The sequence below is a fragment of the Pecten maximus genome, unplaced genomic scaffold (assembly GCF_902652985.1).
Source record: "Pecten maximus unplaced genomic scaffold, xPecMax1.1, whole genome shotgun sequence".
Taxonomy (NCBI): Eukaryota; Metazoa; Mollusca; class Bivalvia; order Pectinida; family Pectinidae; genus Pecten; species Pecten maximus.
This window is the reverse complement of record NW_022981248.1, coordinates 1-9,889: the sequence shown is the minus strand read 5'-3', so window position 1 is coordinate 9,889 and position 9,889 is coordinate 1. Positions and strand designations below refer to the sequence as shown.

General features: G+C 34.6%; 1 pseudogene; it reads left to right on the top strand.

Moving 5' to 3' along the window:
* The first annotated feature begins 495 nt into the window (after positions 1-495).
* Positions 496-9,289, top strand: LOC117319977 (annotated as a pseudogene).
* Positions 9,290-9,889: the final 600 nt, after the last annotated feature.

Here is a 9,889-nt window from a genome sequence, read left to right as displayed (position 1 = left end):
TGATAAAGGGGTGAAGTCTTCTAACTGTTAACTGAATAAAATCTTCAAAGATATTTTTTTTGACAGATGTCTACTCAAGCGATGGATATGGCGACAACATCATGGCCGCCTATAAATATAAGGGAATAACAATTGATTGGGTTAATTGCGTCCTATTGTCTGAGAATGATGACTTTGATCTTTATGAAACTTTGTCGGATTGTTTGGCCATTGTAAGCTGTTATGTTTATCTTATGTAGCATTTTGAACGAGTGATTCTTCTCACAATTACATATTTTATCACGATGCCGCTGCTCTTACGGCATATCTAACCCATATTACATTAATATCATTGATATTTCAGAGTTTCTGAACAAATCTGTGCTAGGAATACCAATATCTCTTATGCCTCCGACTTAAGAATCAATAGTCTTTCCTATACTGACCCATAGAAATTAAATGTAATCTTGTATGTGAAACTAAATGATTAGAATCAACGCCCCTGTGTCTGATTAGGGCCCCTACCAGCCACTCTCCTTAATTCCCTCCTACGAAATCTGAATTGTGATTATGGCTTTAACAAGTATTTTACGTTTTTCAGGGGGAATGCTGATTGTGGAGTATTTGGGGGATGGCCTTATCTAGCCTACCAGTATATCATGAGAGCAGTAAGTTTATTTGAGTTTATGTTCTCTATTTACATATAAGTCATATGATTACACGAACTACACCAATCTCACCGCCATTAGCTCGGCAAATGGATGACGTGGCGCTGTTCTAGCGTTATGTCAGTGCTGTACAGCGCCTTGCTGTTTTGAGGGATGCAACTGAAAGCCTAACCCTGGTTTTAGTGTAAAATGTTAACATTTATATGACCCAGTTATGATAGTATTGTTATGAAAACATCTTTAAATTGATTAAAATGTCGATTGTATCATTTTTGATAATCTTTGGGGTATGAAAATGTCGAAACTATCAGAAGAATTACCCTACAGATTCATAGAGTGCGTTTTTATGGAGGCGTTTACGCCTGCCATATTACAATCACCTACGAGTTGTGACGTCACAATCTCTCACTTTCATTTTTGATATATTTCCTTTCACAATTCATTTTGTAGTTTCTTTCGGTTCATATATGATGTAGTTGAACTATATATACATTAACGAAAACTATCAAGACTACAAATAAAGTGCTATTACATGAAAAAAGGTATATTCAGTATAAATTTCTCTTCGGCGGAAGTCCGGAATTTGAGACCACTGGTGGTAATTTCTGTAACGTAATGATTCGCTTATAATTAGTTCCAAGTATGAGGCACGTCATTGTAGTCCGTCATTCAAAGTAGATGTGCACAGAAATGTATTAACTATGCTGATAATGTTGTGAACATTTCAGGAACTATTTTGAATAGACAATAAGAATAATGTAATGAAAATACTGTTTGAAGGGAGATAACTGCGAGATTCTGACGTTACCTTACAGAGGACACTTGTTTAACTACTAAGAATAAAGACGGCATAACAACCAAGCGCAAACAAATTCCCGATTTTCATAATACCCCCAGGGTTTGGCTAACAGCATTTCTTTTGTTTACAACTTGGTAGTTTGTTAACGAGATTTTATGAGATTTGGTCCGATATTTAGCGATCACGTGTTCCGTCTGTTACGTGAGCGAGCACTCTGTCAAAATGAAGGCACGTGCACACGGGCTTCACACGAAGCATCAAAGTTGTGATGTTGTCGCTAGAAATTAATATCTATCAACATGAATTAAAGGCAAGTTGCTTACAAGTTTAAATGTGTTTGTTGACCCACTGAAATAAGCGTTTGTTTATTTAGGACGAAAACTGTTTACGATAAGTGTTCAAGCCTGGCCAGACCACAAAATCACAATATATACTGCGATTTTAGTCCGAATTTTCTGACGATTGCTTATATACTATATGCAGACTTTAATCAGCTTTAAGGCGATATCAACACCAGAACCCTTCGGATTACTGCGATAACTGATCGAAGTCACTGTGTTTCAAATCTATGAATCGGTAGACCGGGGCGTGATGGAATTCGATCGTTTATTTTTTTAAACTTGGAAAACTGGCACATATCTGTCGTGGTGGTCATTTGTGCTGTACCTTCCCCGACAGAGACAATATACAGAATCTGATTTTGTGATAAGGTTACTGCAGTAGCTACTCGCACTCGTAATATATATGAAAATGCTAAATTATTATTGAACCAGCTTGTCTTATATTTATATATTATTTCAGCTCACGATTCAACCTTTTCAAATGTTTTCATGTAATATAGTATACATTGTATGCACCAAGCTGTGAAATGTTTGTATTACATAGAATATTTAAACAATACAAAGTAATTGTAGATTAACAAAATGTATACCAATTGCATTTAACCTATTAGTACAACTTTTGTTGTTTTCATGTAATATAACTTTTTGTTGTTTTCATGTAAAATGATAAATACATGTATATCTATTGGCAATCGATATCAAATCCATATAATATCAGATTTTCTCAAATATCAATATTTCTCATAACTTTCAAAATAAATCTATATTGCTTTGAAATTTAATCAAAAAATTTTGATTTTCATGTCGCGAAGATATCCCTTAAAATAATCATCAATCTCCTTATTGGTCTCGGAAAGTGCGAAAATAAATGAAACTTTTTGTCAATAATTCTATTTATTATGAATTCATGTATAACCATTTAGGTTTTTCAAATGTTGACCTTTTAAAACTGTATATATATGCAAGCAACAATCTGTGGGATGTCAAATATGGAAGGCTATAGCTGTTTCAGGATAATTTGCCAAAAATGCTTATAAGTACTGTTTCTTATCACTGATCACATATATGGGTTTTGACTATTATGTTTATTGCTACTTAAGTGTGATTTTTTCGGCTTAAGTGATAATGTATTTCTTGTACTTATGTGCAAACAGACATCGCGAGAGTTTAATTCTCCTACATATGATATGACTCCTACAAAAAGAAGTTGAGTGATCATGAGTGGTTGACTACGAGAGGCATTTTATCAAATCTCATATTGACCATACTGATTGCTCATGATCATATTTCATCCTTCCTAGTAAACTCTAGAAAAAAACATCTAATTATGAAAGTAGCTAACTCCTTTAATGTATGTGTAAAAATTAAGTATATATATATATCGTACAAAACATCAAACTTCTAATATGGTAGATATTAAACAGGCTGACGCCTGATATATATATACACATTTGTACAGAGTTTACAATCCTTTGACATTCAGCTCATAATAACACCATTATAATTTGATCGTCGTCATGCGTCGGTCTTCTTAAGACCAAGATATCGGAGAATGGTGTACAAAAGGTTCTAAGTGTTTTATCAAAATTGTTAATTTCATGGCCCCTATGTGTCGCATTCTCCCTTGGGAGAGGATACATTTTACTATAGTTTATATAGGAAACTCATCACACATATTTTAGCATAATTGTTCATTTCATTGGAAATTGGTTAGCACGTGGTTAGGGCAAACTTTTCTCAATGATATATTGTCAGAGAATGTCAAGGCCAACGACTTGTTATGGGTTCGAATGTCAAAAATAAAAATCTTATATTGATTACTTTTTTCATTTCATATGAAAGAACATAGTCCACCGAAAACAGAATGTGCATATTTTATTGTCATCAGATAAGAATATGGCTGAAAGATATGGCACTTGGAAAAGAATCATAAAGCTATTTTCTCCAGCCAAAATTAAAAAATAATCCAAAATTGCAGAATAAAGGTTTTCTGCTCTTTTATCTATAATATACACATGAAGGCTTGATGTTTGGCGCATCGATAACGTATGGCTGGCTACAAATGTTGATACTTATATTTGACTTGACCTTCATTCAAGGTCATGGGGGTCAAATGATGAAGAAAATTCAAAGTTCTTTCAAAATTATTAATTGGGTCACATTTTAAAGAATCAGCCCCTTTAAAGGTGTGGCAATGGATCAAGGTCAAATAATCAAAATGACGCAGATATGGCACTTTTAAAAAGAAATTCCTACCAAAATGAAAAAAATGACCCAAAACTGCACATACACATGAAGGCTGGATATTGGCAAACAGATACATGTAACATGTGTGGCTGGCTACAAATATTGAGTTTATCTCTCTGACCTTGACCTTCATCACGTTTTAAAGAACCGGCTCTTATGAAGGTCAGTGTGCGAAGTTAAATTATTAAAAATGATGCAGACATGCCCTTTAAGAATGTTTTTTGCCAAAATCAAAAATTATCCATAAATTGCAATTCAATTGTTGGCTCAAAAGGGGTCAATTTGGCTTAATTGACATAAATAACTTCTTCTCTGAAACTAAGCAATCGATATAGCTCATACTTGACTGGTAGCATCCTTTGGGTAGGGATTCAAAATGTAAAAATGGTGGGGTTGACCCCCGGGGGGGGGGGGGGGGGGGGGGGGGGCAGGGTCAAAAGGGCCAATTGGTTTCTCTGAAACTAAGTTATGGATATAACTCACATTGGTGTGGTAGCAATCCCTATGGGTTGTACTCAAAGTCAATTTCATTTCATGGATTAATTGCACAATTTGGTATAAAACATACTTTGTATGGTAGCATGGTTATGGGGTGGGTATTTAAAATTGTACGAATGTTGGGGTTAAAACCTCCCGGGGGCTGAAGGATGGGACCAAATAAGTCAATTTCGCTAAATGAAATTTTAGAATAACAATAAACCAATGTACATGTACCCATATAAATGCTTATGATATATTGACATAGAAATACCAGCGACAAATAAACTTAAGCATCATTCTTGTTTCATATCTCATAAAACCAGGTGAGCAATACAGCCCTCTGGGCCTCTGTTTTATCTGGTGAAACCATTCAGATCCCAACTCCATAATCTTGGCTGGACACCAAGAGATGAACACAATCCTGATTTAAAAATAGGCCCAGGGTCTTTCCCCACCCCAAGGGCCTTATACAATCATATTGATTTGATATCAAATATGAAAGTTTTCTTCAATATTTTGCATGTTAAAACGCTGTATATTTATATACGGTACTATAGCTACTAGGCTATTATCTACATCTTGGTGGTAAATTAAATAGCAACAAATCACAAATCACATTTATTGTTAATATTGACATTAGATCTATTAAAATAGATGGAATTGATATCTAATTTTGAAATAAGTGTCCTTAAAAATGAGGTCTTTGTTGAAAAAAAAAGTGTAATAACTTTTAAAAGCCGTCAATCTAATTTTGATATTATTCTAAGATCAAAATAGAAAGGAAAAAACAATTTTGTTTACAAGATATTGAAAGACATTGCACACTTTCAACAAAAAAAAGTAGCAGACACTCCTGTATTTTCAATACATATCGTGTATGTTATAATTATCGAAATGCATATCATATTGTTTCGACATTTCTAATACCCAGTCTATAAAATAAAGTTTGTTTTAAACACATAAATGCAATTATGAACTACTTAAGTATAAATGATGGTTTAAAGTATATGAATGTTAATGACATGTACCTAAGTCGAAGTTGATTGAAAAAATTAAAATGTTTGACTTTTAAGTAAAGGTTTGATTGAAATAAGAAATGTTTAACTACTTTTAGTACTAGGTTTGAAACTTTTAAGATTGTTAAAACCATTACGTACATCGGAACAGCCTAAACCATTACATTCATCAGGACTGTGAAAAACCATGCATTATGTCCGGTTGGTTGACACACTTAAGTGGAAATGTTTAGTCATGTTGATATCAGTTTAAATTTGTATTCTTGCTTTATTTCAAATATCTCCTTTTACATCTGACTAACGCCTCCTACAGTACTTTCAGTACTTTGATTCTTATATGATGATGGTTGGTAATTTGAGATTAAACGTATACCATAAATTGGTATTTTGTATTGTTTATATCCTATGTTACAAAGGGCAACGAGACAATAGAAAGAGGGAAGCATTACTTTGATAATACTATGTGTAGCTTTCGTACATGTACACACTCAGATACATAGTACACTTTAGGTTATCGGGGATAGCTACCTGTAACAGGAAGCTGGTAATGTGAAATTTGTTCTTCATTTAGTTGTCTCCTAATAAACCTAAGCAACATTCCAAGATAATTCTTAGCTTTCTGTTTTGTCACAGTAAGTTTCGTGTGTTTCTATTTTTCAATACAAGAGAATTAAAAATCTGTATGGTTTACGACATTAAAACGATATCATTGGAACATCCTATAGTTTGAACCTAATTTGACACCATGGTAATAAACCGAACAATTAACTTGGAATAGTTTACATATTTCAATGTATTCATCGTAATTAATAAGCAATGATCAAACGAGAATATCAAGGGTTTTAAAGATTTTGTTGAAAAATATATTGAGGTGAACTTTTATCGCGCGTCGGAGGGATATAGACGCGCCTTTTAAATCATCTGTTGACGCGGTCAGGAACCGTGGTAATTTATTTCACTCATTGTACTGGAAGGAGAAGTTACTGAGCCTTGCCTTTAATTTACCATTACCGACTGGATAATTGATAACATAGACACATTTGGGATGTAAGATTGTGTGGGAGTTCTAAAACTCTAAATCATTCAGAGTTTGCGTGGAGACTGGACGAGCGATTGTAAAGGTGACTGATATGTGGGAGATTCGCCATTTCGCCGACACAGACACCATTTGAACTCGCCGCCATAGAGTAGAGCATGAACTTAATGTAATAAACTTTTGAAAATTTCCTTTCGTTATTGTTATGTATTGTATTTACATTTGATGAAATTTAGATTTGGAATGTGAACGCTGTTTATGCTAGTGCGATAATAAATATTTCATCTGTAGTCTAAGTAGCCACGGGAATCCTCGGCTTTGAGGTGACGTGTTTTAAAACAACACATTTGATATTTGACTACACGCACGAAAGGGACTACCGTAGGTGTAAAATGATAAGGATCATTACATAGGTGACTGTAATAATAAGAAAATTTCAATCTAACAAAATATATATATATATAAATCCTAGTATCCATAATCTATTTGTCTATTTTTCAAGGGTGGATTGGAAACTTGGGAGGATTATTGGTATTGTTCCGGTCTGGGCGGCGCCCCAGGGACATGCGAAGTGTGCCCGGCCCCCGGGTTCAACACCAGCCTATGTGGTCCGCCAATTCCCTATTGCAACATGAGTCAGAGCTGTGTCTTCAAGCTGAACAAATCGAAGTTTGTTTCTGGGTTCAAGGTCAATACCTGGAAGGCCATCAGTGAGGTAAGGGTATATGATCTGAATGACAAAGGCCGATATTAGACATGTATAACGCCTTATTATTCTCACGTTAATACGCTTAACAGAAAGACCATTGATTACCTTACCGACCATATATATAGTGTGGAGCACCTTGGTCCAGATTACACTGCAATATACTGTCCACTTTACTGGTAGTTATGCTTTAAAGGCTTCTATCTTAAAGCAACGTAATACCTACTTAGTCATGCAAAGGACAATCCGGCATGTGATAGAATTTCCTCTAAAAATAACATCTCCACATAAAAGTCCATCTATCGACCAAAATTAAAATGATATATTCTTTAAGTATGTAATAACTAATAAAAAGGTCCTATATACTGAATGACACATTAGGTTTGTTTACTAGCCTTTCAATCGCTATTGACAATATGCTTTATATTAGACGTTCTCCGTAAAGACACACATGATAAAACAATAGAGCAGAATGTCATATATATAAATAGAAATCTTCATCGTACCGTTGTTTCGTCATTCTAAGACACGTTCTGATGCCCTAGTAGTAGGCGACAGAAGAATCGAAACAGGCCAAAAGGGATTGTCAAATGGATAAGAAGGTGCAAAGCACATATAATTCAATACATTTCATAATTTTCAAAAGAATGTCAAGTAGATGGATATATTCTGACTTATACTTTATGACTTGATATTTCAAATGACTCATCATAGCATATTTACTTTCAGAACGAGACTGTGATTGCGGATCAGCTAATGCAGATTGGACCACTCTCGGTCGCCCTTGATGCTGAACTATTACAGTTTTACCACGGAGGAGTTTTCTCTACCCACTTCGTTCAAAGACGAAACTAGATCACGGTAAGTAAGGACAAAAACCTTTTATAAGAAAGCTGTATTTAAATAACATGATAATAAACCATAATGTCTATATTGCAGCTTTGAGGGTTGGTAAGGGGTGATTTGCTATTTAACGAAGTATGTACACGTAAAAAGTTTATGCCAATTTCAAGAACAAATGAGTCGAGTAGTTTTGTCAGAGATAATCCTTTCCCGTCTGATGTTTTACTTCTGTAACCTTGCTAGAGTATAGTGGATGCTGGTCGTTCGGAAAAACCGTAATTCTTTTATTTAAAACTGACCATAATAAATCTTAGTGAAGGAACACATCAATCACCATAAGATTGAATGTTTCAATATATGACCAAGGAAAAGTCAAGTCCTCTAGTTCATATGTAGTTATTTAAGTTCAGTTTACTCTTCCGGAGCACCTGGTCTTATTCTCATGGGGATTTTCTAGAAGTTTCCTTGTAGGTCTGTATTATTGTTGAAGTTTTATCCTTGTTTGATCGTTTTTGAGTTTGAATTAGGGTTTTGGTTATCTTGCCGATATTCGTTTTTTTTTTAAAAACATTTGTTAATAGGATGATGAATTTGGAGGAGTACGTGTATGAAATGAGGTCCATGTTCGTGAATATTTTGATCAACATTAGATTTGACTGACAAGCTGATTGGATGTGACAAGTTATTTTTTCTTTTCTTTTCCGTTTTGCTCAGCTGTGCTACTAGTGGGGTTCGGCGTAGAGAAAGGACTGTTTGAGACCAAAGACTACTGGACTGTGAAAAACTCCTGGGGCCACAAGTGGGGTGAAAGTGGCTACTTCCGGATCAAGCGTGGGACGGCATGTGTGGCATAAACACTGCTGTTACCACTGGCGTACTTGGTGCTTAAACATAGTGTCATCGTGGAAACGTGGTATTGGTGACATATCATTGACCAGTGTGACGACTCAGTGTTCATGACTAAATTGACTCTGACAACGATGTAGATGTTTGAAGAACTGCGATACTAATATTTTTCACAATAAATTTTGATATTAGAAATAAAATTAAGGTGACAAACTAATATACAAAAAGGAGGATAGTTTGCTGGCTTTGAATCATATAACTGTTTCCAGTTTATCAGTGATATTAAGGGAATGAGAGGATGATGTCTAAAATTAAATTATATGCAATACCAGTGTTTGTGGAAAGTCTTATCTTAAATGGCCACACATCAGTGGTTTATCATTCCGTAAAGAGATTGACAGAATTACGACAATGCATCCATCTTTTCTTAAAGCAGTGAGTAACTAGAAAGTTAGACAGATTTTATTTTCAAATGCGATGATATGAATTATAAATTTAAAATGTAGATCAATGTACTTCTTGCAAACAATATCGATATAACTCGATTTCGTTCAAACCGACATTGATGTCAAAAGAAAAATTCAGTGGGCTTCTTATTAAAACTGGGTTTAATCGAATTGTCTTCATAACGGCGTGGGTGTTTAACACATCCATTCAATTCCTCTCTGATGTTAATATTGTTGACGTTTCTATTGGCATTTCTGATGATTTTAGAATTACTTTATGCGATATGCATATTTAGCCTTCTCATCACGGATGCACATACATCGATTTCAATTGTAATGTTGACCCCAATTGTTGCTTGCGACATAATTATGCAATTTTAAGATAGCGCGATGACCAATTGGGCCAGATATATTTCTATTTTATATTTTTGTGATTCTAACGAGTTGAGATTTTATCCCTTGATACATATTGAATGTAAGTG